General features: G+C 42.5%; 1 long non-coding RNA gene across 1 annotated transcript in view; it reads right to left on the bottom strand.

Moving 5' to 3' along the window:
- LOC311521283 overlaps positions 1 to 12,942 on the bottom strand; it is a 72,341-nt gene that overhangs the window by 39,191 nt on the left and 20,208 nt on the right. Inside the window, exon 2 of the long non-coding RNA XR_014711844.1 lies at positions 8,389 to 8,471. This is a non-coding gene — a long non-coding RNA (uncharacterized lncRNA). The remainder of the gene's footprint in view (positions 1 to 8,388; positions 8,472 to 12,942) is intronic.

Raw genomic sequence — 12,942 nt, 5'->3', positions numbered from 1 at the left:
GTATGTGTGACGCTCTGTACCTCGGGGGGGGAGGGAACACCCTACACCCCCATGTTCATCCTTACAATATGTTTGTATGGAATCCAATGCAAAGTTTGTCATGTCGGGTGTCTTCGGAAGGCTCATGATGCACTGAGCATTGTTGTTATAGTAACATTATAGGTTGTAATTTCATGTATATAGTTATGAGGCTGAAAATGTGTCCTCATGGCTTAAAATGAGCCCAGGCAAAAACTCTCCAAGAGCAGAGGGGCAGTTCGCATCTCATTAGGGTATGTATGGGACAAACCCAGCCCAGCCTCACAGGAACAAAGGACACTGGCCTAAGCAGCAGCAAAGGATCTGTTGGACTCTTGAGTGAGTCACCCCCCACCTCCTTCCTTTGGTTAGTTTGGGACTATGATGAGGTAATGCTCACCTGACTCTGAAGGTGGGGAGGGGCACAAAGCCAAGAGGGAAGAAAGAACATGATAAAAGGGAAAGATTTTTCCATGCTCTCTTTTTCTTCCACCTACATCTACAGACACCACACCAAGCGACTGAAGCACTGATCAAAGGGGAGAGCCTGGCTGAAGAGCAACTAGCCAGCTTGTGCTGACAAGCATCTAAGTTTGTAAGGGCACTGAAAGTGTTAAGATCAGCTTAGAATGCGTTTTGCTTTTATTTCATTTGACCAAATCTGACTTCTTATGTTTTGACTTATAATAACTTAAAATTTATCTTTGTAGTTAATAAATTTGTTTTTTTATTCTACCTGAAGCAGTGTGTTTGGTTTGAAGTGTGTCAGAGACACTCCCTTGTGATAACAAGCCTGATACATATCAATTTCTTTGTTAAATTGACAAACTCATATAAGATTGCAGTAGCCAGCGGACATAACTGGACACTGCAAGATGGAGGTTCCTAGGGCTGTGTCTGGGACCGGAAATATAGGCTAGTGTCATTTGGTTGCACAATCCAAGGAGCAGCTTACATGCCAGAGGCTGTGAGTGAACAGCCCAGGTGTGGGGGTTCTCACAGCAGAGCAGGGTAAGGCTGGCTGCCAGACTCAAGGATTGGAGTGACCTAGCAGATCACCGGTCCAGAGAACACCAGGGGAACGTCACAGTATGACCCATTCTCTTTTTTCTGTCATTATTTCAAAATTCTGAAATTTATCCCTGATGTAACTATTAAAGACAGCGGAGTTACTACAGGGGTGAATTTAGCCCTCAATAGCACAATAGCACTGCTTTATCAGCCATTAGACTTATTAATATTTATCCCCATATAATACAATACATGACTTTCCAGCGGTGGCCGAGTTTTCCCATCTGATATCCAGTGACATATGGCTATATGGAGAAGTATCTCCTCTTCTTAGAAGTATCTGCCACTGAAGTATCCTCCTCTGATTTTCTGCAAGAGACATAGAAAGCACCTGCTTTTGGGGACTATTCTACATTTGACCCTAACTCCATTTCAGTCTCAAATTGAGTCAATGATGTCCCATCAAAAGAAGACATCAGGGACACCACTGAAAAATCAGTGAGTGGCAACTGAAGGGACAAACAGGAAGTTGACAGAGACCTGGAGAAACTATTGAAGAGAGGAGCTCAAAGGTGTTTGCTTCTTTATGATGTAACAAGAAAACCTGGATCTCTCTTTTAATTCTGCTTGTTTTTCACCTAATATCACCCTGAATCTCTGCTGAGGCTAAACGGGGAGAGAGGACTGCAAAGATGACTTTTAAGTCCATTTTGCATTCCCCTGAGCTCATGTTGGCTGTGTGCCAGTCCAGTCACCCAGAGCAAGTTAGAATGCTCTAAATTATACCACCTGCCATTATTCCCTTCAAATATGGGAGATCCATGGGTTTTAAAACCAAAAGGTAACATGTTTTATTACTTTTGTCAAGTAACTAAAAATAGTAATTTCCAGAAATATTTATTCCTTTTTAAGAAATTGTTATTGAACAAATAACAGTTTAACAATAATTACTAAAACAAAATGAGCCATGTCATAGCTGAAGGCAAATTCTGACTAATCTTTGAGGTGGGAGATTGATGTGTCCATTCCAACAGAGTGGTCCTGGAAACATGCACCCACATCAGGGGGTGTCATTGTTTAGTCACAGTTTTGGCATTCAGGTTTATTTCTCAGGGTGAGCAGGGTAATTAAACTATCAGAACATGTGCTAGAATTACAATTTGGAAACAGGGCAAAAAGGGGTTCTTTTCCCCACTGATATTGAGGGATATTGTTATTGATAAAGGTAGTAAAGGAGAGGTAATGAATTTCTAAAGTAGACTATGTATTCTTATTTTGAGTAGGGGTCGGAAAATATAGCTATGGGCCTCAGTCAGGGGGGAACAACTCCAAGATGCTCAGGGTTGGTGAAGGCATCCTGGCCTGCCTGGTAAATGGCTTGTTTGTGTGCCAGGAAGGGAACAATTATATTAATAATCTACTGCACCTGCTTTTTCTGCTCACTGATAGGCCCAACCTGCCCCTGCTGTCTATCTCCTCTTTGCACTGCCAGCATGCTACTGACCTGTGGTGGGCGAGTGACTCCTTACACTAAGCTGGGCTGGTGGAAGTATCCCACCCCCATCTGAGGAGGTGAGTGGATGGGGGTCTCTAAAGGGAGAAGGATCTACATGAAAGAGGAAAATCTACACAGAGGAGAAGGAAGATTGGTTGGTCAAGTGAGGGGAGTGGGGGGTCTGCATTGCAGAGAAGAATAGAAGTCTGCACTAGGGAAGAGGCACATCTGCTATGGCCTGTGCTTGTCATATCAGATTCTAGTCTATAACCCACCCAGTCTGTTCCAGCAAAGGCATTTCATTATGGCTTTGGCTCCAACTCTTGAATGCAAACTCACCTCGCTGTGTTCTACTATTCATTGAAAGGTTAGAGTCTGCCTTTTTTTTTTTTTTTGGCAGGGTCCTTTCACAAGTTTATACAAGGTCATATACATTTTGCTGATTTTTTATAACAGCCACAAGCGCTTACACTGCACTTTTCATCATAGCACTTTATAAAGGAGGTCACATTTTACAAATGGGGAAACCGAGGCACAGAGAGGTAAAATGACTTGCCTGAGATCATCCAGCAATGAATGAACTGGGACCAGGAATCCAGGTCTCCTGAGTCCCAGCCCAGTGCTCTATCCAGTAGGCAAAACTGTCTCCCCATTAAAAGTGTCCTCTTTCCTTTTCAGGTGGACTGTTGTAATCTCTTAACCAAATAACAACGGGCCATATTTTTTCACTCTTGTGTTCAGTAGTACCTTATTCTGTACCCAGTCCCTCTGAGCTCAGTAGAGCTGCTTATGGCATAAAGTACCACTTGGTGGTAGAATGTGGCCCAAAGTTATTAACTTTCAGGTACCAACAGAAAAACACAAAGGGCTAGATTGAAAGTTTGCTCTTAGCCCTGTGTAATGGGCAGCATGTAGCTGCAGCTGTCTAGAAGGAGCTCCAGAAAGGAATGGTGAATCAGAGACACCCCGAGTAAAAACTCCTCTGGAGTGCCTGTTTTACACAGGGTGGGGGAGTATGTTGCACTGCCCCATTACCAGACATAGCTACTCCCTGCTCATGTCCAGACAACTCCGCTGGATGGAACCATGGCTCTGCCAACTCCTTGCCTGTCTCAGACATATCCCCAATCCCTTGGCTCGCAGGGAGTGGGGTATCTTCCCCATCCCTTATGCCCAAACACATGGGCCATGTGCACATGGGCCACAACTGATCCATAAAGCAGCATTTATTAGATTGGCTAACAACAGACAAAATGGAGTAGCAAAGAGGACATGCAGATATTAAGGGCATATCTACACTATAATCTTAAATCAACCTAGGGTAGGTTGACTTACAGCCACCATGGTAATTACTGCGGTGGCTGATGTCCACACTACTCTCCTTCTATCGGTGGTGTGCGTGCTCACCTGGAGCACTTCCACCGACGGAAGAGGGGCAGTGTGCGGGGGCTGAAAGCCAGGGCTCTCAGCTTTGCGCAGCTTCCTGCTGGGATCCAGCTGCCCCCAAGGCTTCTCGCCTTCCTGCTTCTAGCTGGGAGCAGGGGAAAGCCACCTGGGGCTTCTCGCCTCTGACAGGGAGATCTGTGCCCAGAGTCCAGTCAGCTGCCGTGCTCCTGTGGGGGAAAGCTGAGAGTCCGGAGGGGAGGGGTGCGGCAGCTGGCTCCAAGCTAGGAGCCTTGGTGCAGCCAGGCTCCTTGCTGGGAGCCGGAATCCCAGAGGGCTGCAAGCCTCCCAGCAGGGAGCCCAGGCAGCAGCCCAATCTGGGAGCCTGCGTGCCAGCCCGTCTTGGCATGGAGACCTCGCAGAAGCCCTGCTGGGGAACTGGGCTTTCTTGTTAATTTCGTAATACCTGTGGTCCTAGTGGTTTCTAAGCTCCCCAGTAGTGAATGGGTTAAAATATTTATTTTCCTGTAACAATTATCAACAAACCCTAGAAACTGTGTGCCCATCTGGAGTCAATTCTTTAGCAGAAGCTTTAAATAGAAGCAAGCCAATAACAAACCACAACCTGTTCTGTAAAAAGCTGTGCAGCAAAGAAGGTACAAGGATATACTAGTTAGAGTTAGTCAAAACATTTCCGATGGGACTTTTTCTGTCGGGAAATGCTGTTTTTGAAACTTTCAGCAGGAAAGTGTTGATTGTGATGAAACTTCGTTTAGAAAGAAAATGAAAAGGCATTTTGTTATGGTTGGAACAGAACATTGATTTTTCCATTTTGAAAGGACTTTTGTTTCCAAGTGTATTCTATATTATAAATTAATAGAAAATAAAAATTTGAAATGGTAACAAAATGTTTAGATTTTTTCAAAAACAGAACATTTTGATTGGCCTGAAATAAAAACATTTCAGAAGGTTTTTGTTCTCTTTCTGATTTGAAACAAAATTTTGAAATGACAGAATTTCCCATTAAATGGAAATTCTGAGTTTCCACCAGCTCTAATACTAGTATATTATTAATTTTTCCATTCAAACAGATACTATGGACCTGGTCTTCATTTCAAATCAGCTGTATGTAGCTGAATGGAAAAATCAGGGCCACGGAGCCTTATTGGTATTACAGCTTTCAGTCTAAATGGGCTCAAACATGGAACTGTGCGGCAGTGATTCAAAATGAGGAATGCTAAACTACAAGAGAGGCCATGGTACTTAGAGAACTAGGGCCTGATCCAGTTCCCATGAAGTCACTGGGAGTCCATTGAACTTAAAGGAATTGAATTAAGCTCTTAGTTGAGGAGAAAGAAAACTGGATGGAATTCTCTCAACAAGTCTAGCTGCTTTACATTGCATACTTATTAGCCTCAGAAGACACTCATCTGATCTAATTTAGAATCCTGCTTTCCCAGCTTCTGCTTTTCTAAAAAGACGAGTACCATTTGTAATGCTTTGGATGCTGAATAGATTTTATTGTATTTCCAGCCAGAGAGGTATGAAGCTAAATGCTTTGCATCTGATGGGTGAAAGCATCATCCATATTCATATCTTTTAACTGGGTGCTCAACTGGGATTTGCAGAGATCCCCTGTTTGCAAGCACTTGAACTCTGGCAAAGGACGAATCCTGCAGAGAACAAACAGAGGCTGGCGTGGGGATTGGGAAAGAAAAAGCAGAGAGAACTCAATTTGCTAGTTTATACACTTCTTTCTGGAGAATGGATACAGCCACATTTGAACCAACACCACCAGTCAAAAAATTTAAAAAAAAAAAAAAAAGGTAAAAAAATCCCTCTATGAGCTTTATTCACCAAAATGATTCCTCTTGTGGCATGTACAGCTCAAATTAGAAACCAAGGAAGTACACAAATCGTAACGGAAGGGTGGTCTTGTCATTAAAGCACAGGACTAGGACACAAGAATTTTGGATTCTGTTCCCAGGTCTGCTACAGAATTGCCGAGAGCCTTTAGCCAGGTCTCTTTAGGGCTCGATTGCGATTTGGACTAAATACACATGAACATGAATAAGAATCTCCTTCCTTATACCTTGGATCCAGGCATGCCCACTTCTCCCCCCCCTGCTCTTAGTGGGGGAGTGAGAGGGTCAAGGAATGAGTGAAACTTTACCCTCACCCCTATCTCCCAGCTTGCTGGAGCCAAAGGCCAACAGAAAATTACATACCAAGAGGAAGCAGAGAGGGGATTGTGCCTCAGAATGTTTTGTCATACTGCCTCAGAGGGCTAGAGTGTAACTTACACTCCTTCCTATGCTCAGGGCTGTGCCTAAAGACAGGACCTAGCCCTCAGTCAGGCCAAGCTCCCACAGAATGCAGTGGGATCTCTAATTGCTCAGGCATTCTGAAAATCTGGGCCTTTATTTAGGTGTCTAAATTTAGGACAAAATTTAGACACTTGGTGTGACTAGGGTCCCAGTGGGGAGCCAGCCGAGGGAGAGGAATTATTTAAGCTCAGTACCAATGTGGACACAAGAACAAATGGATATAAACTGGTCATTGGGAAGTTTAGACTTGAAATTAGACAAAGGTTTCTAACCATCAGAGGACTGAACTTTTGGAATAGCCTTCCAAGGGAAGCAGTGGGGGCAAAAGACCTATCTGGCTTTAAGATTAAACTCGATACGTTTATGGAGGAGATGGTATGATGGGATAACATGATTTTAGCAATTAGTTGATCTTTAAATATTCATGGTAAATAGGCCCAATGGCCTGTGATGGGATGTTAGATGCAGTGGGATCTTAGTTATTACAGAGAATTCTTTCCTGGGTATCTGGCTGGTGAATCTTGCCCATATGCTCAGGGTTCAGCTGATCGCCATATTTGGGGTCAGAAAGGAATTTTCCTCCAGGGCAGATCGGAAGAGGCCCTAGAAGTTTTTCGTCTTCCTCTGTAGCATGGGGCATGGGTCACTTGCTGGAGGATTCTCTGCTCCTTGAAGTCTTTAAACCATGATTTGAGGACTTCAATAGCTCAGACATAGGTGAGAGGTTTATCACAGGAGTGGGTGGGTGAGATTCTGTGGCCTGCATTGTGCAGGAGGTCAGACTAGATGATCATAATGGTCCCTTCTGACCTTAATATCGATGAATCTATTCAATTAGGGTGAACAGCAAAGAATGGGGCAGACAAACTCCAAAGATGGTGGATAATTCAATAGTTAGATTTACCAACCCAGCATAAAACAGCTTCTTTATTACCTCACTGGTTTTCCAAAAACAGACAACACAGTTCCCTCAAAGCAACCCAGCCTCAGACCTCCATCCAGGTACCCAAGTCAAATATGATGAAGATTCCTGAATACCTTACTTCATCACATAAAAGGTTCTACCAATCCCAAAGGATCGGACACATTACCTCCCAGGTTAATGAATATTCCATATCTTACCCAAATAAATGCATACAGCCAATTCTTATTATCGAAACTAAAATTTATTAAAAACAAAAGAGTATAGTTAAAAGATCAATATACATACAGACATGAGTTAAATTCTTGAGGTTCAGATACATAGCAGAGATGGTGAGCTTTGTAGCTGCAAAGAGTTATTTCAGAAATAGTTCACAAGTTATTGTCCAATGTCATTGCAGGGGTTCCAATTTAGGACTAGGATTTTAGTCCTTATTGCTTATGTTTCCCCTGTATGAAGCCTCAAGCAGATCTGAGATGACAGAATCAGGACCCAACGGTCTTTTATACAGTTTTCTAGCATCCACTTGACCACACAGTCCTGGGTAAACAATAGGCTTTTGATGTAACCTTCTGTTTTCTAAACACCACCAGTAATTAGTTACACAAATTAACATAGGGCAATTGATCCATTAGGCAGTCTATTACAAACTTTAAAGAGACATATAGACAAGGACATTACTTCACCCAAGATTCATCTAAATGTTAATATTCCCTTTTGATCGCTGAATTAGTAGCTATAGTGACAGACAGGAACTGTTTACATGGGTAGCATTTAAGATACACACAATGAGTATTACTTCTAACAATATAGGTTTGCATTTCAAAATTCTAGCCTGTTTAGCATGAATGGCCCTAATTACCATTCACATGCCTTTCTAACATGACTTTCAAAATTTAGATTTATCAACCCAGCATAAAACAGCTTCTTTATTACCTCACTGGTTTTCCAAAAACGAACTTTAAAGATGGGCTTTGGGTCATTCAGCCTGCAGGCCATTTAACCCTTTCTGGCCATGAGTTATATTTTGTATAAGATTTGCTGCAATTATATAGCATTGGTAGCAACAATTGTTCGCATGGTCATACTTCAATTAGACAACATCACACTTGGGTGTCTTAAACTACTGTGCCACAATTTCCCCATGTGTAAGAGGGAAACAATACTGTGGGGAACTGCAAGTTTCTGATTTATTTTTATGAACATTGTGTAACTCAGTTTTCCCCTCTCACCTTATATTGCTGCCCACTGAGCGTGAAGGGGTTAATTTCTTTCTTGGAACAGATCAAGCAATGCAGTGTCTTGGGGAAGTCACCTAAGCATGGATGAAATTACAGGAATTAAAATCCTAGGAGAGAGAGAGTGTGTGTGGTAATTAATGCAAATCCCTAGACAGGTAAGCAAGTCTGCAGATGTACCGCATCTGGGGTTCCGTTTTGACTGGCTTCAAGAGGCCAGCAAACAACAAACTGAGAATTGCATAAAGAACCCCGCCTGATACAGAGGAGCAGCCACTGCCACTTGATCCAAGAACTGAGTGAGCCTGTATCCAGGAGGGACAGACTCTGCTGAAAGGATTTTTGAAGGACTTTGAAACATATCTACCTTCTGCACAGAGATGCTGGTAAGAGGGGCATGCATAGAAGTGGTTTTGTTTTCAAGATAAGTTCTCTGTAATGCTTTTGTTCAGAATAAATACGGTGGTTTATTTACGGCTGGCAGGTCACTGGAAAGCACTGTCATTGCTCCAGAGAGCTGCACAGCAGGTACTGAACTAAACTTAGACTTCCAAAGGTGATGACAGGTAGTGGCAAGAGGAATTGCAGCCTAAATCCCCAGTCTAGGGGGAGAGGAATATAGGTTCTTGCCCCACAAGGGGTGACAGCTAGAGGCCTGAAATCTGTGGGGATGTCTTCAAGGAGTGTATGAAGGCATCAGAGGTACCGTTACCTGGGATCTGTGAAACACTATTTGAGCCAGCCTGTGATGTGTATGCTCATATTTATAAAGTGTTGTGGGATCCTAAATCATGCCTAATTATTTTGATATTATACTATGCTCCTAAACAAATTAAGCACATTCACTGTCATTTAATCTGTTTCTGGGTGGGCTGAGGCAACTTTTCTTTAATGCAAATAGTTTACTGTTAAAGGGCAATGTTTCTCTGACTCCAACTAGTGATTTGGTCTAGCTGACCAAACCATTGAGCTTTATGTATTCAGCTTGGGCTCCTATTATCCCCTTCCGTAGAAACCTTGCAGGAGGAGTAAGACTTCACAGGAAACTCCATGTATGGGGTTTCCACTGCATTATCCTCCCAAGGGAGAAGGGTGTGCAAATATGACTGGTGGCATGGTCCTCTCGCTACACAGATGCCCGAGTTCTGCTGGCAAATTCTTTTCCATCCCTGCCTATACTAAGGCACCTGCATGCAGAGCCAGTGCCTGTGTCATGCCCTTTATTCCTCCAGTAGCATGTTTCCACACTTAATACTGGCAGCAGGTCTCCTTCCCTTCCAGTCCTTCTCCATTGGGGGACCAGCTGTGGCTCTGAAGTAACTACTGCTGAAGGCAGCAGTTAAGGATTTTCTGCTCTGATCAACATTAACTTCCAGTGGGTTTTCTGCCGCAAACAGTGCAGATTTTCTAGAGGATAATGCTGGCACTCACGGACAGGGGCTTGGGGGAACAATTCTACCTCGGCTTCACTTCCTCCTTCTGAATTTACCAGCATCATTTGACCAGTACCTATGCTTCCTCCTCTTCCTCTCCTCTCCATGAAGGGGATGACCTGGCCCAGTGTAGACGAAAGGGAATTGGAATGTCAGCTGACACACCACAGATAATTGCCTAGCATGCCAATTCTTTCATCATTTCACGAATGAAGAGAGAGCAGGAGGAGGGAGGGATCAAGAGGACAATGAAAAATGTAAAGGAGTACTTGTGGCACCTTAGAGACTAACTAATTTATTTGAGCATAAGCTTTTGTGAGCTACAGCTCACTTCATCGGATGCAACTGTAGCTTCTAGGTAGTATTTCACATTTGATTTGCAAGTGTCTGTCAACTGTGTGGAGAAAGCCAAACAGATCCATTTTTCCAAGCACACATCATCTGTCCTTTGTTAGCCTTTTATCAAACTTTAATGCAAGTTAACAATCCCATGAGTTCACAGAGTGCCATTTTTAACAATACATCCCAGTCATCTGAGACCTAAACAGCTTCCTGGGAATTCACAGCCTTTGTTAAGATGAAGAAAACACAAGTATCTGCATTGGCAGCAGGAGATGCTATTCAATATGAGGCCACTCAAACAATAAAAACAGTATGTTTAAGTAACATTCAAGTTGCTGCTGGCACCAGATAGCCAGAGCAAGGAACTCTATACACTGTTAATGTGTTGCTATTGATTCTCCATTTTGGAGCTAGAGATTAGTGCACATGACATCATCCACTGAGCTCCAGCCTTAGACGCAAGTAACCATTTGAATTAAGGGTAGAATTCACCTTTGTCTTTGAATTTCCTTGCTCTTGATAGGTTTCAGAGTAACAGCCGTGTTAGTCTGTATTCACAAAAAGAAAAGGAGTACTTGTGGCACCTTAGAGACTAACTAATTTATTTGAGCATAAGCTTTTGTGAGCTACAGCTCACTTCATCGGATGCATCCGATGAGCTGTAGCTCACGAAAGCTTATGCTCAAATAAATTGGTTAGTCTCTAAGGTGCCACAAGTACTCCTTTTCTTCTTGCTCTTGATGACAGCCTTAAGGTTACTTAGCCAACAGATTAATTTCCCTTCCCTTTATTTGAAGTGTGAAGCAAACTAAGCACAACTAGTGCTCTCACTGGTTAGCTTGCTGCTGAACTACCTCTCAGCCATGGAGGGGATACACAGAGAAGGCTCGACTGTGCAATCTTTACTGTGCACAGTAGAGCTGCTTGGAATATTTTTGACCAGGCCTTTTTTGTTTGGTCTAAATATGCTCTTTTATCCAAGCCTAAACAATTCACAGTGTCGACAGAGTTTTCAGTGGGAAGGTTTCTGAGGCCTAGGGTTGACTCTCCAGTCACTGAGAGACCTGAATCAATAGCAACATTGCTTCCATCCTTTCCCTCTCTGATCTGCAGGGCAGTGTAGCAGCAGGACCATGGTCTCTCACCTTAACTTCACCTTTCTGAATTACTTGCTTCCTGCCAACCAATACCTGCTCAAAAGGGATTTCTATTGTTATCTGTCCTTAAGTATCAGAGTGGTAGGCGTGTTAGTCTGTGTCAGCAAAAAGGAAGAGGAGTCCTTGTGGCACCTTAGAGACTAACAAATTTATTTGAGCATAAGCTTTTGTGAGCTACAGCTCACTTCATTGGATGCATCGGATGTACTAAGTTACTTTTAAAATTTCAGAAAGGATCCCAATTTTTTTTTAAGTCCTGGATAAATTGCAGAGCAGAACAGAGCATAAACTAGCTAAGCATGGCTTACTGATGCACTTGTGTAAATAAGTTCCTCCGTGTGCACATTTGAGTGAATTTTTAAACATCCTTTGTAGTCTTTTTTAAAGAAATGTCAGCAGAGCATGCACCTTGCATGCGAAATGAGAGCAGACCTGATCTGAGCTATACATTAATGATCTGCAAATTTTAATTTTAAAAGCAAAGGCTGTTTCTGAGCAATGCAAAACAACCTCTAAAAATAAGCACAAAAAATTGTATCTTTAGCACCAAAATATCTTTAGAAGACAGTTAAATTTTGGATTAAAAAACAAACAAACCCCACAATTTCATCCAAGCTGATCCATCTTTTCAGCCCAAAGTACTTTCACATCATCTAAAGTTTGGGGATGGGGTGGGGAGAGGAAAAAGTATTTAATTAAAATGTTTGTTAAAGATGAATCACCAGGCAACACATTTTTGATTACCTTATTTCCCCAGAACGAGCAGAAGCATCCATTCAATCGGCCCCTTCTGTGAACTGATCGTTCGTTCTAGTCACTGATTGCCCCTGTCAACAATCATGTTGCTGGCATTGCTCCTTGCTCTAGACTGCTGCAACATTAATATTTTATGGAATAGTAATAAAGCAGAGCCAAACGCTGGCTTTTCTAGATGATTAGGAAAGTATTACATTAAATGGATCTGATGCTTAGAGGGAAGCTGATAAACACAGCTAATTCTCTCAGCAGCATTACACTGGGTGCGTATGTAATGAATTTATTGCACAACTGACTTTTTTATTTCTTCTATTTTTCCCTCCCTACCATGTAGGATTTTTTTTTTTCCTAAGTTCACCAGTTTTATTCATACATTAAGGCACTCGTGTGTTCTAAACTGGCTGCTTGCCCATTTTTTCTGACATTTTGGACTTGGAACATCTTAATCCAAAATCGTTATAGTAATTAATAGGAATAGGAGAATATAGAACAGGCTCTTTCCTGGAGGTTTCTCTTTGGGTTTCAAGTGCTAAATAAGGCTATACTAATTGAGGGCCAGATTGTTGCATGTTTGCAATGGGAAGGTGTGTGTGTGTGTGGAGAGGAGGCAAACCAGCTGCTCCACACTTGTGCAACCCATGCAAAAGCTAAGGGCAAGCCAAGTCCTTGTACTCAGTGTCCTCAAATCTACGATCAAACAAGAGACAGTCTCAGACTTCAGATCATTCAACTTTAAATGTTCATAACACTACTGAACCAATTTTCTCCAAATTTGGCTTATTTTGTAAATCTCCAGTGAGGCATAATCAAGGCAATACTACAGACTGAAAGTACTGCACTGTCATGTAGTATGTTCAAGT

The sequence above is a fragment of the Lepidochelys olivacea genome (assembly GCF_965140295.1).
Source record: "Lepidochelys olivacea isolate rLepOli2 genome assembly, chromosome: 5".
NCBI classification, from domain to species: Eukaryota; Metazoa; Chordata; order Testudines; family Cheloniidae; genus Lepidochelys; species Lepidochelys olivacea.
This window is presented reverse-complemented; position numbering and strand designations above follow the sequence as displayed.